The sequence below is a fragment of the Myodes glareolus genome, chromosome 23 (genome assembly GCF_982192425.1).
Source record: "Myodes glareolus chromosome 23, mMyoGla1.1, whole genome shotgun sequence".
Classification (NCBI taxonomy): Eukaryota; Metazoa; Chordata; class Mammalia; order Rodentia; family Cricetidae; genus Myodes; species Myodes glareolus.
The window spans coordinates 6247353-6270300 of record NC_142048.1 but is presented as its reverse complement, the minus strand read 5'-3'; the positions used below and the strand labels follow the sequence as shown (position 1 = coordinate 6270300).

The following is a 22948-nucleotide window of genomic DNA, read 5'->3' as shown; positions in this document are numbered from 1 at the left end:
TTCGGTACTAGACAAAGCATGATGTATGCAAGGTGGAAACCCCATCCCACCTCAAAAGGGGCAGTTTTCACCACCATGACAGCAGTAAAAAACTCATTACTCAGAGTTTTATGCCATGCCTCAAATGTGGGCTGTGGTTAACGAAACTCAGTGACAGTTCAACAAACGATGGCACCAGGTTTGGGCTGTTCATTTGTAGGCTGATCCTTACCTGTAGTTTCTCTGTCCCCACAGACCTTCCCTAACTTTACTCCAGACCTAACCCTGTTTCCTTCCCAAGTGCCCTCCTCTCTATTCACCTGGGTCACTTGTAACCCTTATAATCCCTGTACTTTTAGCCTTGGGCCTTGCTAGGTTTCTGTTTCCTATCGATAACCTGGAGCTAAATGTTCTTCCTGGCTAGAGGGCTTTGCAGTATTAAGGGAAATGTCATCTGGGAAGGGACCAGGGTATAATTGAGAGTTTGATTTCTGTTTTTCCTTTTCTTTCTTTATTTCTTTCTTTTTTCTTTTAGCATATGGGACTTGGTGATTGAAGACATTGCTGAGGTTCAAATTCTTCAAACCTTGTTTTCTCCAGATTCACGGTGCTCTGGGTTCTCTTTCCTGTCCTTTCATGATTAAAAGAATGAGAACATCTTCATTTGCATCCTTTAGAGACTGACTAAAATAAAGATGGTATCGGAAGTACATTAGTCTAAAAGATTAGGAGGCTTTGTTTGGAAGAATGCTTGGAGAGCGCTCAGCAATCACTGATCTAGAAATAGATTAGAAACTCCCGGAGGACAGGCTGCTTGTCAGGTTCACTGTGGTCTCTTCAGGGCTGGCTCACAGGGAAAGGAACTCCAGAAGTCTCTTCAGGTTTGGGAGGGAGTCGCTTAGTAGCTCCCTCAGTGACGGAGAATGGAGCCAGAGGGTTTCAGTTAAAGCCACCTCTTATTTCCCTCTGCTGGTTTTGCCTGGATTCTCAGGCAGGTAACAGCACCCCAAACCCAGGGATGAAGACCAGACTCATCCATCTCTTCCAGAGGCCTGTCTGTTGAATCCAACCCTGACATCTAAACTGTAACGTGCAGAGTGCTGGCCTCCTCTTGTCCCTTGCCTCCACACTACAGCCCTAATTTTCCCCCAGCCTTTATGAAGCTTAGACAGGGGTACTTGCAGAGTGTCCTCTTCTCCTGGGTCTTGGGGTGGGGAACAGAAGGCATGCACGGCCTCCTCACCTCTGTGGTATGGGCCAAGAGGAGTGAGAAGGAGTTGGTTGGCAGAGGTGGGGAACAGGGGGAGTCAAGTGGAGACTTGTTTGGAGGATAGAGCCTAGGTCATCATGCAGGCTAGGTAGGTGCCCTATCACTGGGCCACACCCCCAGCCTGGGGGAGGGGCTGAGAGGATGCCAGCAGGTGTAGATGTGGAAGCTGGAGGACAAAATTAGGTTGTCTCCATATTGGGATTAGACAAGGACTGGCCTCTTATGTGTACACTACTTATGTGTACTGAACTCAGGTTGGACCTTGATCTCATGCTTGTATGCCTTTTCATGTTTTTTAGTTTGAGATAGGGCTTTCATAAGCTGGCTCAGTTTCCCTGGAAGCTGGGACGGTAGGCTTGACTTGGGTTGCTGGAACACATACTGGATCTGGTGCACGTGGCCAGAGAAACCTGCAATCTGAACCTTGAGGTGCCAGACACCTCCAGAAGGTCCCTTACTGTCACTGGGGGTAAAAAAGGACTTACCTGTCAAGTCTCAGATGAAGAAAGCCCCTCTCAACAAGAAGAAGAGCAAGCAGGTGGCTGTTCAAAGGGGGGGGGGGTTCCCTTACTCTGTCCTCACAGATTGCCTGGTCCAGCAGCCTGGGAAGCACAGGTCTGGGCAAGGCCAGGAGACCAGCACTACAATTAAAGCAGCCCCACAATTGGGAGTTCCCAGGAGATCCTTGCCCGCCTCCGGGTCCCTGTGTCCTGGAGCCTGCAGTGGTTGGCAAAAAGCAGGGAAGGGAAAGGCGGACAATGGGCTTGCTGCCATCTCTTCATGTTTCTATGCTGGGGCACACCTTCCCAGGCCTTTCTGGGTGGAGACATCTTAATCAGAGACCTCAAGGTAGCACCATGATTTGGACTTCTGGCAGGCATCCCAAAAAGAGAGTAAGATACAATTCCAGGCTGTCTTGGGCTTCATTAACAAGTTTCCTATCTCTCCTCAGCTTGGAAATCTCTGAAGCAAGGTCAAGTGGGAGTTTAATAGTCATCCCTGGGCCTGTGCAGAGGGCAGTCTTTGAACTCTGCCCACAGGTGGGTGGTTCCACCCCCAAATCACTTATAATTGAAGCAGGAGGGGTGAGTGCCTACAGGGAAATGCCTGGGCTTCCTAGGGCTCTCTGGTCCTCACGCCTCGCTCTAGAATCAAAGGTTCTACAAATTAGCCTGTACAGCCAGCCACGGCATCCCTCTTCCAGCCGTCCAGGCAGCTAAGGAAGCCTGGTGTGGCTAGGGGTACTTGCAGAGTGTCCTCTTCTCCTGGGTGTCTGGTAGACACTAGCATGCTAGGAAACGGTTGTTGTACTTTGACAGTGCAGGGTCTCACATCAGATCCTAAGAGTGGACACGTTAATAGCTGTATACCTCCAAGGGAGCCTCCTCAACACACAGCTACACCTTTACCAGGGAAAACTGCCTCCCCTGTGTGCACAAAGTGGGCTAACAGTGGGGTGGCCAAGGAGGAGACTGAAGGCAATACGGAGCCCTCCTGGATGGTGCATTCAACTCCAGCCTACACATTTCCTGTGGAAGCATTTGGATGTTTCCTTGGTAGGAAAATGTGTCCCCAATAGAAGCAGCTTCTCCTGGGCCCACTCAGTCTGCCCCCGCCTGAATTTGTCTAATGCTGTTTAGGCTGAGACAAGCTTCTCGTCTTCCCCAAATGCAGGATTGAACCCTTCCATGCTTTGCTTTCTCTTGGGGAGACTCGGCCAGACTTGGGCCATGTCCATCTGAAGAACACACAGAGATGTTCCCTCATACTTGTTTTTCTTCCTGTCCTTAGATGCCAACATCATCCCAGAACTAGGCAGCTGGGAAAGCCATTGACTTTGAAGCAGGGGGCTGGAGGAGATTAGGAGGGTGACTCCCATTCCGGACAATGGCCAACTGGGATACAGTTCTCCCTGCCCTGGGTCTTTCCACACCTTGACTGAGATGGAGTACCTGGACTTTGGTGGACTGCAAGGAAGCCCAGCTGGCGTGCATGGTCCCTGACCCTATCCTCCTACCTGCTGTCTCTCCTAGGCATTCTGTACTGCCATTCTGAGCAAGAAAATAATTTTTAGGCCTGATTTCAAGAGAACAATGCCAGCTGATGATCCAGCATCCTTCTGCGGGTAGTCTGAAATTAAAGCTAGTCAAAGGGACAAGTGGGATGGAGACCAGGGGACAAAAGTAGAAATTACTCCTTGCCACAGTTATCAGTTGTCACTGACTCTGGTCAGGTCATCAGATTAATCCCTTCACTAGAGTAAGCTGATAAAATGCTTGTGTACCCTAAGCCGTCCCTCCCCGACCTACACGAAGGCCACATGACCCTCTCTCACACACAGAAAACTCAGCTTCAGGCATTGTGCTTCCTTTGAAGCTAATGGGGGGAGCACTAACAAATTATCTTACATGATTTTGGTTATACTGGTTCGTGGGATTCCCACAGCAATTCTGTATAAGGCACAATATATTTTGCAAATACACAACCGAGGCTCAGAGAGGCCAAGTGGCTTGCCCACCAGCACACAGACAGACAATAGGCAGCAGAACTAGGTATTAAAGCCTGGCGTCATAGATCCATTGCTGTTGTGTGATAAAATACACGGATAAAATTCAATTTAGGGGAGAAAGAGTTATTTAGCTTACAGTTCCAGTCCCTCATTGGAGGGAAGTCAAGGCAGGACCCCGACTCAGCCATTCATGTTCACGGTCAAGAGCAGACAGAAAAGGAATACATTCAGGCCTACTACTCAGACTTCTTTGCCTGCTCATCTCAAATTCAGGACCCAAAGCCAGGGAACGGTGCCATCTGCGTTTATTCTTTTATTAAAATGTTTTAAATTAAAATGTAATTACATCACTTTCTCCCTCTCTTTCTTCCCTCCAACCCCTCCCATGTCCCTCTTCACCCCTTCTCACACTGATGGCCTCTTTTTCTTTGATTATTATGATATATATATCACTTCTAGTCTGAGTCTTCCCACATTAGTTAATGTAATTAAGACAATCCCTCACAAGCATGCCCACAGGCCGGCCTGATCTAGATAATCCTTCACTGGGACTCTTTCCGCGTGATTACAGACTGTGTCGTTTGACAATTAAACTAATATCACAATTGGTTTGCCAACCGTTTGCCTGATTCCACACCCTGTGTTTTCATCACGTCAACCTGATCCGCACGGTTGGTACATAAGTCTTTAGCGCTCATTTCTTACCAGACAGCAGGCTGCTGCCTGGGCGCGGGGAACTCTCCCTGGGGACAGACAGCGTGGCATGGTTGGAGCACCACGTTAGGTGTCATGGCTCAGTTATGTGCACTCTTCATCTGGTGGGGTGGGGGGGGGGCTTCGGTGCTAGATGTATGAGCACATTTCTGTGTCCCAGTATCTCCACTCTTCTATGATTTTAAGAAAGGAATTATACAGAAACCAACTGGGCTCTGGGGGTCCAAACTAAGGCTTCTTAGAGCTGAGCGGAGTGAAGCGGCTTGGGGAAGAACTGTTGCGGGAACGTAGACTTGAATCCCTGACGTGGGTCCTGTGTAAAAGTAACTGCAGGAGGTTTCTAAGTCAAAAGAGGCCTGGAGGTTCTATTAGAAGGCCCAGGGAGGTTGTACAGACAGCTTTCCTGATCTGGTAGATGAGAAGACGAAGGCTCAGGAAAAGCCATGGGTGCTGCCCACACCTGCCCACCAACCACTGTGCCCACACCTGCCCACCAGCCACTGTGGTTGTTGAGACTGAGCAGGTGCAGCTGCAAGTCTGGCCAGGGGAGAAGCCCAAGGCAGCTGGGCTCCTTGGGTAACCAGCTCCCTTTACTGCGCAGGTGGAGGAGGGGGTGTGCTTCTGGGCTTCTCTTGTTTTCCTCCACCGGCCTGCAGTGTGGTTTGTCTGCTGGCGCCACAGAGGCATTAAGGCTGGGGGAATTTGATCAGTAAAGAGGGGGTGTTGCCTCAAGATGTGAGCCCAGTACAATCCTCCCTCCTCCTCCCCTTGACTGCTGAGATGCCCTTCCACCTTCCATGGGGGCTCACGGCTAAACCTCTGAAGGCTGCAACAATAAGACAGCCGCCCTGAGGATTCAACTTCTCTTCTGGAACACTGCCACCCCCCCACCTCACCCCCACCCCCCGTGACCCTGCTGCTCAGGGGCTGGGTGGACCTAGCTCAGGATGGGGTCAAGTGGAAGGTCAGGCGCAGCCCTGGGGCTCCTTGTCTCCTTCCCTTGACAGGTTTTAGTGCTCTTTAACTGTGTCCAGGCTCCTGTTCTCAGTATCACGCTATTATCTTGCTGAAGCAGAGGGCAAGAAAGAAGGATCCTGGGTCCAGGGCACAGAAGCTCTCAAGCCTGCTTGGGTTAGTGTGGTCCTCTCCCCCAGATGACCAAACCCATGCCATCAGCCACATAGAGTAACCCCTGGCCAGTGCTCTGTCCGGCCTACTGCAGCCCCAGATGCCGCTCTTCGGTTCCTGAAAACCCCAGAACAATGCCAGGCCTAAGACATGCTCTGGAGGAAGTCCTCTGCCTTGGGGGACTTTCTTGAGGGTTTCTGCTTCTCTGCAAGTCTGGTCTTTATGTAATTCTTTCCCTCTCTGAAGCTCCCTCAGTGATATGGTAGCCAAGCTCTCTAGGATTCCTCAACACTACTGTCCTCGTCCTGTGTGCCTGGGATAGCACAGGGACACCCAGAGGCCACCATAAGCCTGGCCCCCATCAGTCTCAGTATCCGGCTGCATCCAGCCTGGGCCCAAAGCACTGGATACAGGATGCTCGTTCTCTTTCAAAGGACTTGTAATCTCAGCTGGGAGGAAAGACAAGAGCAGAAAAGCTAAATCTTAACACCTGAGAACAAATGCTTCCTAGGAGCAACAAGATCATACTGTAGAATTCAGGGAACAGAGCTATAGGAGGTGGGGGGGTCTCTCCTTCTGGCTCCTTCCCTTCCCTCCTCCTAGACCAGCAGGAGTAGGCCCTCAGATGTGTTATCTCCCTGACATGTGGAACAGCCCCACCACTCAATATCATTGGGGTACCCGGAAAAAGATGCTGGCAACCCCCCAGCTTTGTCTGCCTGCCCCCTTCGGCTCCCTCTTACCTCCTTCCCTCTCTCCCCACTCCGAGCATGTCTCTACTCAATTCTCCCTTTACAGCAGGAATATAATGTTCGGCTGCTTTACACCCACTCTGAGCGCTGCCAGCGAATAATGACTAAGGTGGTGGGTGGAAGTACAGCAAGTTGAGACCAATTTAGCAGTCCAGGGTGCCAGGAGGAGGGTGATTTAGCATCAAATGGCTTTGCAACAGCAATGAGAGTGAAGCTGCCCCCAAAGCCAGCAGGCCACTGAGCCAAGTACACAGCCCTGCCCTGAGTGCCTGGGGCAGGGGTTGCACCAGCCACCTGGAAGTCGGCTGGAGGAGACGCGCACACAGGGTTTCAAAGCGAAGAGCCAAAGCCACTCCCATCCCTGACCTCATCTCGACTTGAGGGACCCCTTTCTGGTATGTTTCTCAAGCTGGGGGTTTCAACCAGACTGGATCCTCCCCTGGGAGGAAACGCAGCTGTGAAGAACCCACAGCTATCCCCAAACTACTCTAGGGATAGTAGGGATTAAGGTTCTGTGGTGTTAGGGAGTGGGCTGACTGAGCACACCTCGGGTCATGCCACAGAGAGGCAACTCGGGAAGACAGGGTGTGGACCCTTGGGTCTTAAGATCTTGGGAGTCACTGAAGGCTTGTGTCCCATGGTGAGATTGTGCGTGGTAGCACAGGAAAGCGTAATTTAGAAGGACAAGTGATAGCAGGGAATGAATAAATTGGAGGGGGAAGAGAGAGAGAGAGAGAGAGAGAGAGAGAGAGAGAGAGAGAGAGGGCAGTCATCTCCTAGTGTGACAAGGCAAAGCCACTGGTGGTCTGCAGGGGCGGCCTCTGTTCCAGGTAGAGGACACAACCCACATCACGTCTATGTAGGTGACAATTTAGCCTGTGACTTAGGAAAATTAGATTTCTACTGTATTGATTGGGACACTCCCCTCTCTCTACAGCATCTCCTTCCATTCTCCCGCCAACGCTTTCTTCCTATGGCACTCCACCCTCAACTAGGGGAGCTCCCATGGCTGATAAACTGTGGAGTCTGAATCCACACAGGGTGCTGACGCACAGCAAAGAAGTTGTGGCCATGTTTTATTCTGGAACTTACCTGCTGTGTCCAAGGTGAAATAGGTAAAACATGCATCTTGCCAGTCCAGTGACATATGATTCATGCAGCTTCTCTGAAGGAAGCATTTATTCTAAAGTGGACTCATCAATAAATGTCACAAATTAATTTTAAAGAGAAATCTAACACATTAAAGTCATTCTTTAAAGTAAACTGCGAACAGATATCCCATTCCTAACTACTTCCTGGCTTGGTTTAAGCTCAGCAGATCCATGACATATATGTACATAGCAGTCAGAAGTTAAGAGACGCACAATAAAACTAAAGAAAAATTGGAGGCCTTTATCACCCTCGATTTACAATAGTTATTAGAGGAGCTGAGCTCTTACAATTAAGAAATTTCACTACATTTGTTTGTTTGTTGGGGGCATACGTGTTATGAGGCCAAGGGCACCTTGTAGGAGGAGTCGATTCTCTCATTCCACCACGTGGGACCCAGGTAGCCAGGCTTGGTGGCAAGTACCTTTACCTACAAAACCATCCTGCTGGCCCAGATTTTAAAGATATTTCTTTCTTTGTTTATTAAGCTTTTTTGCAATAACTTGGGGAGCCTACATCTGTTTAATTAATAAGGCCAGGGCCTGAGAGACTAGCTCTGGGCTAAGGCCCAGTCTTAGCACGGCAAGGCCCTGGGTTCTACATCCAGTACCACTCCCTCCCCTCAAAAGGAGAAGAAAACAAACATCAGTGATTTCCAATAACCTCATAACTGTGCTGCAGTGAGGACTCAAGACAGTTTGGTTTCGGGTTCAACACTCAGAAGAAAACCTTGGGTGAATTCCTTAACTTTTTCCTCACCTGCCAGAGGGTGAAGGAACGGCATGGGGCAACTGGGAGGTTTTCAGTGATAATAACAGGAAGCTCTCTTTTAAAGTGGAGCTTCTATGCCCAAAAAAGATTTATAAAATAATTGTTTGTGGGAGTCTGAATGCACTGAAAAGCAGACCTAGACCTGTGCTGGCACAGGTCTCTAATCCTAGCCTTGAGAGTTGGCCCAGGAGGAGCAGGACTTCAAGGTCATCCTTGGTTCCATAGACAGTTCAGGGCCAGCTTTGGGGATTATATAAGATCCCATCCCATAAGTCAAAAGACAACAACAACAACAAAAAATAACCACTCAGTGAGTCTTAACATTAACTGCTGTTTCTGAGGCAGTTGTCTACCTCTGGGTTCCCGGTTGGTAAGACCTTCCAGACTCCCCAGCAGTGCTCTGGAACTATTGAAGGAGGTGGCAATAAGGACCTAGAAAAAGCAGCAGCCTACAGAAATGACTCTGCTAAAGAGCCTGGCAGGCTAGCCCAGTCAGGGCTGAGTTTAGCCAAGGTCTCTTGCCCACTCCCTGAAACCTTAGAGGAGTAACTCTGGGGGCCAAGCTGCAGACCTACCGGAGACAGTCACCCGCCAAGCTGCAGACATACTGGTGACAGTCGCCCGCCAAGCTGCAGACCTACCAGACAGTCACCTGCCAAGCTGAAGACCTACTGGAGACAGTCACCTGTCAAGCTGCAGGCCTACTGGTGACAGTCACCCTCCAAGCTGAAGACCTACTGGAGACAGTCACCCGCCAAGCTGCCAACCTACCGGTGACAGTACCCACCACTTTTCCTTCACCTGTCAGGAGCGAGGTGGCAGGTTCCCCAGAGGGTTCTTTCCAGCTCTCAGCTCCAACATGGACTACTGACTGACCTTACCTATAATTGCTCTACCACTCTCTACATCTCACTCAGGTTCATCTTCCAGACTGAGCGCCCGTCTGACTGCCTCCTCTCTGGCATCTCCACTTCACTTCCATCTTGAGACAATTGTTGTGTTAAAGACAGTGTGGCCCCATTTTCTATGCGACTGTCACTAATTCATAAATGCTAGGTTCTCTTTCCAACTCCCATCACCAAGTTTAGCCTCCAAGGATTAGTTCACCTTTTCAAAAGTCTCACGCATTTCTCTAGCACCTCACCCAGACAAGACATTTAACAAACGGTGAAATAAGGGCTGGGGGCATCGCTCAGTTAGCAGAGCATGCATGAGGACCTGGGTTTGACCCCCCGCACTGAATTCAGGCACATACCGATCATCTAAGTACTCTGAAAGGAATAGAAATTCAAAGTCACTCCTAGTTACATAATGATTTCAGACCAGCGTGGGCTACACGAGACCCTGTCTCAAAAACAATTCTTCAACAAACAAATAATAATGAAATGCAGGTTTTCAAGCTTGCGTAATGATCTTGCAAAGAGAAGTGGAAATGACCAAGGGCCCTTGAGAGCATATATGGCCAGTGCAATATGATACATAATGAACGACAATGCTAAGAGCATTGGCCCGTGAAGCTAGTCTTGGCCTTGGATAAAAACATGGCCAAACAGCTGCAGTTCACAGCTCTCAGAGAAGCTCCAGAGTGTTCCAACTGCAGCGGCAAGAAGATCCATTCAAAGGTAAACTCAAAGAACTAAGATGTAAATGCCCTGAAGAGTCCCCAGGTAGTTGCAAACTTTTTTTTAAAGCCCCTCCTCATTGTTCTGCAACTACATGCCCTGAAGCTATGGAGGTACAAACTCCAGACCTCAGGTCTCAGTCAGGTGTAGCCTCTCCTCCTACCACATCTGCTTTTGCGGGTTGATAAACAAAAAGACACAGTAGGTAAAGTGAGGGTTTTCTTGTTTCTGAAAACTGTTAGGACCGGGGCCTGGGATGGAGTAAGCTTGTCTAGGTAGAGCCTTAGAGCAAGGTAAGTGAGGGTCTTCATCAGTGAAGTGTGCCATGTAGGAATCTGCCCCTGGAACCAGAGCTCCCGACCAGCCCTCTTTGCTAATACTTTGCTAAACAAGAAATTACTAAGGGCCTAGTCCAAGCAGCCAGACACTATACCCTGAGTTGGGATTCACTGTATGGCCTCTGTCTCAGAAACTCGGTGATTCTTGGGAAGCTGTGGTAACAGTCCCAAATGGCAGCAATATCTCAGAAGAAGCTATGAGATCTGGACCTAAGGAAGAGATGGGTTAGGAGCTATCCTACAGTGGCAGATCCCTGTGGTTAAAGCAACGGTCTGACAGCACTCAGTAGATGATGCTAAACTGCATTACAATATTGTTCAAACATGAGGTGACAATAAGTTGCTTAAAAGTTGGTTATTTATCATTATTTTATTCACTGTATATTTTTAATTGTTTTCTGCTTTTGAGATTGTCTCCAGTAGCCCAGGCTGATCCTGAACTTCCTATATTAAGACTGGCCTTGAGTTTCTGATCCTTCTATCTCCACCACCTGGGCAAGGTTTGTTTCTAATCCTGTGCCATCATATGAAGTTTTGTGTAGTGCTGAGACTCATACCCAGAGCCCCTGTATGCTAAGTAAGGACCCTTTCAATAAACTGTATCTCCAGCCTGTGATATTCATTCGCAGCTTCACTGCAGGTCCCAGAGCCTTGCATTTTGTAGCATCCAACAAAAAAATTGTAAAACGAGTGTTAAACAAGTGAAAAGCATAAAAATAAGTTTTCAAGATTAGCAGGCCATTTTTATCCAGTTGAGCCCATCTACTTCTTCCCCCATCCATGCAGACATGTGGCTTCTTAACACTGCATGGCAAATTGTGCACTCTCACACTCCGAGAACTGGCACAGCCAGCCCACTCCACCCAGCACACTTCTCCTGCCTCAGCGCCTGCCAACCGTTGTAGGTAGATAGACAGACAAGGACACCTCCTTCAGTCACAAAAGTGCACAAACTGAATTGTTAAAGCAGGTTTGCCTTGCAGAGTGTGCCAAGATTGCTAGAAATGCTAAAAATATTAAAAATAAAATATTGAACAAAAGCTAATGTCTGCTCCTTCCGCTTGCATATAGCTCCCTAGAAAGATGCTCTTCTTTCTTTTTTCCACAGACTTCTCTTCTCACCTCTAGCAGGTGAGTGCTTGCTCTTCAGACCTCATTAGCTATGGGACCTGGGGGGACCCTTCCCTTTTGGTGCCTCCGTTTCTTACCTGGCAGACACAGAGTAAATCATATCTTATGCTAACCTGGTAGTTACGCTGTGAGGATAAAGGAGATAGCAAATGAGATAATGTCTATGATGCACAGAAAATAGTCAGAAGAAAGGGCTGGATAAATACAAGGTGTGGACCATGCCTGATTAGGGTGTATTCTCTGCCCACAGACTCCTGCCCACACACTGCTCTGTGCCAACCTTGAACACTCTGACCCTATAAAAGCTATCTCTAATACCTATGTGCTTATACCTTTCAAACACCTCCATTTTCCCTTTGCCTTCCTGCAGAAAATTGTTTTTGAACTTGAAGGAAGCTCAGGTTACAAACCCTCAAATGCCCCTACCAGCAGCCAGGGTCTGTGTGCTGGAAGAATTGCATGCAGGCGGCTTATCTTTCTGTGGATGGGCTCTAAGACTCTAAATAGATTGTGTTTCCAGGAAAACGCGGGGGCCTGTGGTGAAGTCCCCTTGAGGGCTGCCCAGAACCTGACGCACCTTATTGGCTGAACAGCAGCTCAAACACCTTGTGGAAAGGCTGAAGGCAGAAAGCATAGGTGCTTGGATTCCTAAACATCCCCTGTGCTTGGGAAATTGAGAACCGAAGCCAACAGGTCTGCAGCACTTTCCCCAGGCCTGGCAACCCAAGGGCGAGCAGACAACTCTCAAGACCCAGGGTTTAATCGCTTCCCCTTGGAGCAGGAAAGAAATCATCACCTGGATCTCGGTTGCCTGTTGCTACTGAGTTAAACTAGAGCAGATTGAGCTGCCAGGGTAGGAGGGATCTGACCCCCGTGGAGAAGGAGTGAATTGAAGCCTGTGTGCCCCTCCGTACAAGTTTATTGTTTCTCCTCCCAGAGAGACACAACGCACCTCCAAAGTTCCACTCGCAAGGTAAAGTTCACTAGCCAGTCCCCAACCGCTGGATCCTCTTTCTAAGGCTTCAGTGCCTGTGATCTCACTTCCTCACCTCGCAATTCTTTACCTCCATGTTCATGTCAACTAACACATGTCTCCAAGATCAAATTCAGGTTTTGGAGGAAACACCCCCCCTCACACACACACACACACACACACACACACACCTGACAGAGACAAAGACAGAATGATTGACTGACGCACCTCATTTCACCCGGCTGGGGTCAAATCAGCAACACACGCAGTGACAGGGGAGAAGACCTCCGCCCCCGCCCCCGCGCGCCCGACAGAAACAAAGACACCTAGACAGACCCAGGCACGGACAGACAAAGACCGACAGACGAGCGGACGCACTCCCGAAGTGGCAAGCTGCGGGAAGCGCAGCTTTCCTTGAGTCTGGGCCGCGGGCACGGCTGCAGACACTCCGCGGGGGAGGAACAGGACCCCGGGTACCCGCACCTTACCTGCCTGTCTTCCTGCGCCTCGGGGTTAGCTGCAAATGGCTGCAGATTTTGATTTTTTCGGTATATTTTGTGTTGTGTCCCTGTCTCTTTTTCTGTAGAACTGCTGGACCCAGCGCTGAAGTCCCGCCTCCAGGAGCAGCAGAAGGGCAGAGAAACTTTCGGACTGGAGCCCCGTCGCAGCCGGCCCGCGCCCGCCCGCTTACTCGGGCGCGCTGGCCTCAGAGCCAGGTCCCCAGCCGAGGGCGGGGCGGGGCGGGGCGGGGCGGGGCTCTGGCGGGGCGGGGCCAGCGTCGAAGCCACTCATTGGCCCGTGCTGCCGGCGCCCCGTCCTGCTCTCTCCCCGGCCTTTGTTCCCGGCTGACAGCTGGGGTTGCTCTGACCTCCTGGCTCCCCTGCGCCCACAGCCCGCGCGAGTCTGGCGGTGCAGTTTTTTCGCCCTCTCTTCATCATACCCCACTCGGGAGCTCCCGTCTGCTCAGCCTTTCTCTCCCTTTCTCGTGCTTTCCCCACCTTGCACTATCTCCTCGATTCCCACTTTCACTACCTGCATTCTGTTCGCCTTCGGATTTTCTTTACCCATTTTCTACATTCCTCTCTACCGCTACCTCATACCAGTGATTTATCCAGTACTTCTGCCCCAGCCCTGCGTAAAGGTTGGATTTCATGGTTCGAGGACCAAACTAGCGGCCTAGGAGGCTTACCCAGCTGCGCTAAGAGGCTGGAGCCTAGAGCAGCTGCGCTCCACTCCTCAACAATTTCAATTCAGATTTTGCCACTTCTGAAACCGGACCTGGTAGTGCAAGCCTAGGTAATCCCAGCGGCTAGGGAAGCTTAAAGAGGAGGGTTCTAAGTTCCAGGACTGCGTGGGGACACAACGTTCAATGCCAGCCTAAGCACCGAAGTTCGATCTTGTCTCAAACTATAAAGTGAAAATATGAAGGGCGGCCTGGAGAAGTAGTTCAGTGGTAAAGGTTGAGGCCTTAGTTTCCATCCCCAGTACAGAAAAGCAGCAGCCATCCACCCACTTTTTCATCTCCTATCTGAGGATACACTGAGGGTAAAATTGTGAAAAGTAGGCCAAGCCTAAAGGTGGAGGTGCTGCCCAGAAAATATCAGTCCAGGTCTGAAAGGGGAAGGTTAAGGGGAGCGGGAGGGGAGAAGTCACTAATAAAATTGGGGAGGGGGGATGTTTCTGACACTCTCCTGTCGCTGCCTCCTGGTCTTGACCCTGGATTAATTTTAGGTTTTACTTAATTCTTTAATTCTAGGCTTCCTGAATACAGCAACGGGAGAAAACTAGGCAGCCAGGTAGCCTGTAATCCCAGCACTTGGGGGACTGAGACAGAGTTACGTGTTTCATCCCAACCATCCCTCCATTTGAGAAGCGTTTCTCCTGCGCCTCAACTTTCCAGACCTGCCGTGCCAACCCAAAGCTTGGCAACCACCACAGGCTGACCGATGCCTCCTGCTGTCTCTGTGTCCCACTCAACAATAAGCCAGCCTGCTCACAGGTGAAAGTGGCCCCCGGCAGCTTGCTGAACAGGAGGATACAGGAACAACCTTCTGGCACTTGAAGATAACAGGAGACGATGAAGGTAGACTAAAGAGTCAATGGGTTCCAGACCTTGGCCAAACTCATCTTTGTCATGGAATGTGCTATTCCAGAGAACTGGGCAAAGGAGCCTGTGAGCTTCCTGGTTCCGGCCCTACCGCTGTCTGTTTACTAGAGTACAAGTCACAGCCTTGGCTAGACCTCAGTTTCTTCTTCTGAAAAGTGGGTGGTTTAGATAACACTTTTTTTTTTTTTCTTTTTGAGACATATTTTCCCTAAGTAATCCAGGCTGGTTGAGCTCAAGATTTTCCTTCGGAGCGCTAGGATTGCAAGTGATTCTCTGTGACTGACTGAGATACCTTTACTGCAGCACCGGCATCTCTGTCAGAGGCACTGTGGGTGGAGCGCTGAGCTGGCCAGACCATCTTATTGCGACCAAGTTAGGCAGAAAGTGGGCAGTGTTTGGGTGCGTGCTTGGAACTGAATGTGTCACGGGACAACAGAGCATCCTAAAGAAAGGATGCTTTCGGGGATAGAAGGACCTGTGTTGAGAGTGGAGGAGGCAGAATGATGAGAGGAAACCTGTGATGGATGGTGCATTGCATGTATGTGTATAACATGTCTGCACACTTAAAAACCTAAAGAACATGACCTTCAGCAAGACAAAAAGAATAATAAATTTCTTATTCTAAGGGGGTGACTAGATGTGCCTACCCTCTTACCCCAATGGAATTCTCAAAGTTAACCCTCCTCTTCCTCATCTATCTAAGGCAACATCCTGATATCACACTGTCCTATACCTAAGTCTGGTCTAGAAAGGTGAGTCACAAAGTCTGTTGTTATGTTTGGCCATGATAGTCCATGTCGGTAGACAAATGCTCAAGAGGATGGAGCAGGGAGCTTTTGAGTTCTAAGCCAACCTGGTGTACAAAACACCTGGTAGTTAGAAAAGTCGCCTGACCTCACCTGTCTTCTAACATATAGGCTCCCTGTTCTGACGTGGCATCTCGTTCTTCTTCTCTAGAACCCATAATTGACCACATGGGACCAGGACCCAGATCGGGTAAACCAGTGGTTTGTCTCATCTGTAAGTTTCTTCTAAGACTGCATCCTTTTTATTTAGCATCAAATCTTCAAAATCCGACAAATGTAGGTAGCAAGCACACACACAAAATTCTTATATGAATACTGTTAAGGGAAGAGTGTAGTGTACAGGATATCTCAAAGCAATGGTTGGAATCAAATTCAGAAGACCCACCTCTAAGTGCTATGGCTTTAATCTTAGTCTTGCCATAACCTTTTGGAAACTCGGTTTTCCATCAGCAAAATGTTATTAAACCATTTGCACTATCTTTCTGTCCATGGGGACCTGTAAAAAATAAATAAAATCAAAGGTTGTATGAATAGAAAATGTCACATAGTCACTTAATATTACGTTAAGTCTAAACTCCAGGGCCTTGTGTTGTAAGATAAGAAAGGCTACTACATTTAAGTAGGTCTGGGACTCTCCGAAAGTAGAAGAGAGGATATGTTAAAGTTGCCAAGCCAACCTTAGAGATCAACAAGGTGTTGTGTTCACCTTGTCTCCCAGCTGCCTCAAGAAGGAACATGACAGGCTGGTTTTCATGTATCTCAAGTCACCCTCTGGCTTCAGAGGTGTGTCCTTGACATCCTCTGGGGGTTCGTGAGTAGTCTTTGCTGTTTGCCTTAAAACCAGAATGTTTCCTACTTTTATTTATGGTTATTAGTATTGAGATAAGGTCTCATGTGGCCCATGATGATTTTGAACTAATAACTGTCAGGAAGGTTATCTTGAACTTCTTAGCCTCCTGTGCCCCAACTCCCAAGCATTGGGACTAAAATAATGAGGGACCTGGTTTATGGGGTGATCATCTAGTAAACCTTTTCATGTAAGTGCAAGATTAAGCCAGACTATAGAGAAAATGGGAAGGCCTGGGTAAATTTCTCCATCTTCTCTTCTTTCCATTAGGATGTAGTACATTATCTGTAATTCAGCATCCTAGCTCAGGAAGGTCCTGGCCTGTCACCTGTTATAAAGTATTCCTCTGCAGTGGTTTTGACAGATTTGCTTGAAGCTATGAATCAACGGGTTTGTTTCCATTTGCAAGTAGCTAAAAAGGCCAACACAGCCTGGCTTAAACAATAGGAAAACCTATCAGGAACTAGCAAGTACTGAACTCGATGCTTGGCTTGGGTCATATCTTCAGAGTGGTGGTGGAACTCTAACCTTTTCCTCCCCCTCTCTGTTCTATAGTTGTCAGACCTTTGCCCTCAATATGGTAGCTTCATGGTGACAATTTGACATTATCAGTCAGGTTGTCACACTCAAGACCTGTGTTGGACTGAGAAATAAAAGGTCTTTGTTCCAGCATTTCTTCCCTCGCCCCCAGAATTTCTTTCCTTTTTTTATTTTATTTATTTATTTATTTATTATGTATACAATATTCTGTGTGAATGTCTGCAGGCCAGAAGAGGGCACCAGACCTCATTACAGATGGTTGTGAGCCACCATGTTGTTGCTGGGAATTGAACTCAGGACCTCTGGAAGAGCAGCCAGTGCTCTTAACCACTGAGCCATATCTCCAGCCCCCCAGAATTTCTTATAATCAATAAAACCATTCCTGACACCCAACAGATTCAGTCACCTCTTCTAGATGTGAATGGAAGACTCAAGGAAGTTACCTGCATTGACTTTGTCCCATCTTTTGAGGAAGGGGGTTGACTGGAGATTGGACTATACCTGTGTATATCATCACTTGTTGTCAAGAAGTGGACGGCCATGCCGCAAAGTACCCTCCCTGTCTGGCCAAACTATGCCACTTTTCTGTCTATCTGACACTTTACATAGAGTGGAAGGTTCGTCCAGTGCCTGTGCTCTCTCTCCTTCCACACAGCCTCTCTAGAACGGAGAACCTCCTCCAGCTCCCCAAGCTAGAGCCCTCCAGAGTGAGCCTCCCAGAGTCATCAGTAGTCCAACACAAGACGGTCTGAACTGCTTGACAAGAGTTCGGAGTTCTCAAACCAAACATCTGGTTCCCTAGAGTACACACTTTTTTTTTTTTTGAAGCAAGATTTGTGGTGGTTTGAATGAGAAATGTCCCATAGTTTCAGACATTTGAACATTTGATTGGCATACTGCTTGGCGAGGTTGTGGGAAGGTACAGCCGTGACAGAAGGAGTTTGTCACTGGGAGGATTTGAGAATATAAAGCTTCACCCTTCTCCTAGTTCACACTCGGCTTCACGCTTGCTGCTAAAGCTTCCTGCTCCTGCCGCCATGTCTGCCGCTTTCCAACTATAATGAAACTATAGCCAAACACAGTTGCTTAATATTATGTCAACGAGCTCTTCCATAAGCTGCTTTTGGTCATGATGTTTTATTAAAGGAACAGAAAAACGTAAAACAACAACAACAACAACAAAACCCAAAAAACAAAAAACAGGGTTTCCCTGTGTAGCCCAGGAATTCACTGACTAGTCCTACAAACTTACTGAAATTCTCCTGCCTCAACCTTCTAAGCCCTGACATTACACCATGAACCAGTCATCATATACTTGATGGGCTTTCCTCCTGGATTTTAAGTGCTCCGCTCAATGCTCCACGTATGACAGGCTTCCACAAACACGGACTGCAGAGACCACTTACCCAGTGACATCAGCTTGCTCCTGCGCACATGGTTGGTGGTTAATGGGCTAATTGGCTTTGAGCTCATTTCTCCCCAGGGCTGAAGAACGGCATGCAGACAAAGGAGTTGGCATGACCCTTGTCAGTTCTGAGGGAGGCCTTTTTCAAATAGGCCCTGTCACGCTCTCGTTTGCTCAGTGCCCTAAACCCATTTACGCAAACAGCGCATGTGAGACCACGGCTTCTGAGAAAGCATTGAGTTCCCCCGTGGGGAATGTTAGCACATTCATTTCCTCCTCCCAGAAGGGAGTTAAGAAAACAACAGAGGGTTCTGAGACCCAGTGTGCCTCAATTTAATTTACTCATTTACTCCGTATTGTCTGCCACACTGCCATAGGTGTCCCAGACTGGGAGGCTAATATTCTCTAAGGGCTGTGGCCATTTAGGAGAGGGAAAAGTCAGGCTCTCTTGGACTTGGGAATCCTGCTCTCCCACCTTTCTGACAGAGCTGTCGCAGCCCCTAAGCTCTGAGCTTGAGTCTCAGTTCTTCTCTGATACCTCTAGGGTTAACTGTAAATAACAAATGCCCCATTTGCTGCCTTATATTTTGCAGATATTCCAGACCTGACTCAAGTCCCCTGGAAATGGACACCATGTGATCATCTGATAGTAGAGGGAACAGAAGGCCAGGAGAGGACACAAGGAGTAGGTAGTGGCATGAGGAACCTCTGAGGCTGCTTACAGTATTTTGCCCCAGCAAAAAAGAGTTAGGATGAGACAGCTGTGCCTTACATCCAGAAGAGCTCTACCTAAGTTAACTAATTTGCCTTTAATCTGTCTTCAAAAGATAAAAAATTTGATGATAACACCAGTTTTCTTTGTGTATATGTGGTGTATGCATGCATGTATTCATGAAAATGTGTGCACACAGGTGTATATGCACATGTGTTCATATGTGCAGAAGCCAGGACTTGACAAGAAGTGTATTCTTCTATCATGCTTCACATTTTATTTTATCTTATTTTAGAGACAGGACCTCACTGTGTAGCCTATGGTGGCCTCAAACTCACAGCAATCTGCCTGCCTCTGCCCAACTTTGTGTGTTCAGGGATTAAAAATATGCACCACCACAACCAGGCCTTTATATTTTGAGACAGGATCTTTCATTGAACCAAGAGCTGCCCAGTTTGGTTAGACTGACGGGCAAGCAAGCTCCTGGGATCTTTCTGTCTCTACTCCCCAAGTGTTGGGGTTACAAATAACACATAGCCATGCTTAGCCGTGTATATAGGTACTGAGGATCTAAACTCAGGTCACCATGGTTGTGTGTGTGGCAAGCACTTTACCTGAACTTCATTTTTCTTTAGTTTCCCTGGTGAGAGGACAGGTAGAGATTCAGACCTGTGGTTTCTACACCCTTGGGATCAACCAATAGTGACTGAAAATATTAAAACTACTGTGTCTATCCTGAACATACATAGACCTTTATTTTCTTGTCATTCTTCACTAGTTGTATCGGGTATTATAAGTAATCTGGTGATAATTTAGAGTCTACAGACAGATTGCCCAAGTTATTACACACAAACACAAACATGATGCTGTTTCATGTGAGGGACTTGAGCATCTGTGGGTTTTGGCATCTTCAGTAGGATGGCTGTGTACCTACCTCATAGTGTTGCCATGGAGATTGGGTGACTCGATGGGGTACCTGAATCCATGGGTTCAGTCATCAGAAGTGAATAAACTAAGGGTAGTGGCTGAATCTGTAGCCCCACCTCTAGGGAGGTAGGGACGGGGATCGGAAGTTCAAGGTCATCCTTGAGACCAGATCTAGCTTGCTAAATAGGTAGAAAACTCTTTCCTTCTGGTATTTTTTGCTGTTGTTGTTGCTAATATTTATTCACTTATCTTTCGGAGACAAGAGTCTCACTGTGTAGGCCAGCTAGCCTCAAAATTACAATCCTCCTGTCTCAGCTTCTGAGTGCCACTATGCTTCACTTGGAACATCAGAGTGGTTTACTCTGTCACCCCTGCTCTAGCCAGAGACGTGGTCTCATCTTCTCTCTTCTCTTTGAAATGGCCTGCTCTCGTAGATGTAATAGAGAAAGAAACATTTTTGATCTGTTGTCCAGGAGAGGGACATAGGTTTGTGTTCTAAAAGCACAAAACTTGGCCTAGTCCCTAGCCTCCTGAGCGAAAAATTAGCAATATAATTCCACAGGCTTCAATGCATAAAAAAAACAAAACCATGAGACTACAAACAACATCTAATAGAAGTCTCAGAGGTAGTGACAAGAAAATAGAGCCCTCCCGCTGAGATGGGTGAGGTCCAGAGTTTAAATACTGCCTCCTTCCTCTTGACCCCACCTTCTTCCTTACAGAGCCTTTGAATTTATCAGAGGAGATAATTAAATGAATGTGGCCAGAGTAAACTTCCTGGCCTTCCGAGTGGTCAAAGGAGCTACCCGAGAGGACCACAGGACTTGTCTTGTCATTGAAACCCCAGGGTTAGGTTCAGATTTGGTCAGACTGCCAAGTGCAAGGCCCCTTGCTTGGAAGCGGGAGGGGTGGGCGCAGACCAGGGAACTAATCCAGAATGGCAGCTTGAAAGGAAGTAGCTGGCTGCCTGTTCTGGAATCTCTTCGAATGTTTAGAATGTTCTCTCTCATTAATCCTATTTAAAGCCCGGCTGCTGAGAGGGAAGGATGCAGAATCCTGTTGCGACTTGAGTTGTGAGGTTCCCTTAGCTGCCTCTGCCCCAAGGCCTGGCTCAAGAATCGGGGGAGGGGCAAAGGGACTTGAGGGCCACTGCGGCTGGCTGTCAGTGACACTGGGGGAGAGGATCCGACTTCCTCTCCATCAGGCCTGCAGTTGACTGGGGCGAAAATGCTTGTGGAGGAGAGTGGCAGGCTGATGGCTCTGCTAATGAAGGGGTGCTGGAGAGAGGTGCGGGGGTGGGGGGGAGGCGGTGGCAAAGTCGGGGGCTCTGTGCAAGAGCTTGTCTGGGAAAGTCCCTCTCCCTCTGGGCATGAGGAGGGCTCTAGCAAAATTTAAAAGCAAAAACCAAAGCTTTCTTCCTTTAGGGTTCTCATAGAAGAGTCTGATCTGGGGAAAGGGAATCGTCCCCGCCTGAAGACACAGCTGCGGAGCTCAGCCTGCTATTAGTAATGGAGGGGCCAGGGATTTGCAGAGAAAGAGCGGCAGGCCACGTTGACCTCTGTGTTATTATTTCTGAGAATCCAAAAGGACTATCTCCCCGTAATAGACAGTCAATGCTCGGGTTCATCTGCAGAGCAGTCAGAACCTATGGGCAGTGCAGAGGGTGAGCAGCTTTGACGTCTAGCCGGGTGGCTGCATCTGATGCCAATGTCGGGGGGGGATTCCCTCCCCCATTTATATACCTCACTGGGTGGTCACCAGGATCACGTGAAGTGACCCGGAGTGCCTGGTGTGGTGCACAGGCCAGATGCATGCTCTGTACTCAGTGACCGCCTTTAATTCCCCCCCTCACCCCCCCACTCCCCCCCCCCACTCCCCCCCCCCTCCCGCAGGCAGAGGCAGGCAGCTCTGAGTTCAGCTAGCCTGATCTACATAGTGAGTTCCAGGACAGCCAGGGCTACACTGAAAAACAAGGACCTCTAAGCACCAAGTTTCCCTTGGACTATGGACTATTCTCCTTTTGATGTTGTTTTGAGACAGGTTCTTACCATGTAGCTCCTGGCTGGTCTTGAACTTCTGTGGCATCTATCTGAGTCTCTTCAGTACTGGGATTACAGGACTGTGCCACCACACTGGGCTCCCTGAGATATTTTTAATTAGCATATATTAATTATACATGATGATGGGTTTCATGTATATGATGTATTTTACCATAGGCACTGTAATTATCCACTCTTCTTCCCTGCCATACCAGATCCCCTTCATGTTCCTAGCTTTCTATTTTATTTCATTTTTCATTTTTGTGACCCATTGCATTTTATTAAGGTTTATTACAAAATTCTGGGTGAGGGATTATTTGTAAGAACATGAGACTCTTACTGGGGAATTCTAATTGTGTGTCTTCAAAGATGTTCCTATAAAGAGAGGTCTTAGAAAATCCTTCTTCTGGCGGAGCAGTGGGAGGCAGAAGCAGGCACAGCCGGATCTCTGTGAGTTCAAGGTCAGTCTGGTGTACAATTCCAGGACAGGTTCCCAAAGCTACAGAGAAACCTTGTCTTGAAAAACCAAAAAGAAAAGAAAGGGAAAAAAATCCTTCTTCTTAGCAATTCTAGTCAGCAGTTGAGAGCAAGGTCCTGTGCCATGATCAGACACACACTCTGGCAAATGCAGGATCTTCTAGTATTGTCTGATGACTCAGGATCAAGTGTGATATGCCAATAGGAAGTGAAACTTGGAAACTCAGGACAAACACTAGCCAAGTGCCCTTTATAAAGGTACTTGATTTTTTTGTATCTTGATTGTCACGCTCAGTAAAATGGGGATAATTAAATACATCTCTTGTTCACATTTGGCCTGCATGATGGGAGACTGAGTGAACCTAAGAGCTGCAAATGTAAGGTAATTTAGACTCTTGGGACTCTCAGGCTGTCCTTGATAAACGACTGTTTGGCGGCACTTCTGTTATCTTGATGCTCAGCCAAATTCAATATGATTTGCATTAAACTCCCACAATGCCAGGCACTATTCTCATTGCCTTGAAAGCACAGTTGGGGAAAATATGCTATTTTAAGACTTAAAACTGGAAAAAAAAAACCCAATGTGCATAAAAGAATAATTTAACTGAGTTGTACTCAAGAGAAAAAAAGAGATATTTTATATTACCTTCTGGTCAACTGGTACTTCACATTATGTAGGAAGAGGAACTGACTTGGAAAAAAAGCAAGATAGCATCCTTATCGTCACTGAACTGGGAAAGGGAGAGGCACAA

At 48.0% G+C, this 22948-nt stretch overlaps 1 protein-coding gene across 1 annotated transcript in view; it reads right to left on the bottom strand.

The window, feature by feature from the left end:
* Lzts1 (leucine zipper tumor suppressor 1) overlaps window positions 1-13051 on the bottom strand; it is a 51348-nt gene extending 38297 nt beyond the window's left edge. Inside the window, exon 1 of the mRNA XM_048442780.3 lies at window positions 12825-13051. The gene's annotated coding sequence lies outside the window, so the exon portion shown is untranslated. The remainder of the gene's footprint in view (window positions 1-12824) is intronic.
* Between the last annotated feature and the right edge of the window lie 9897 nt (window positions 13052-22948).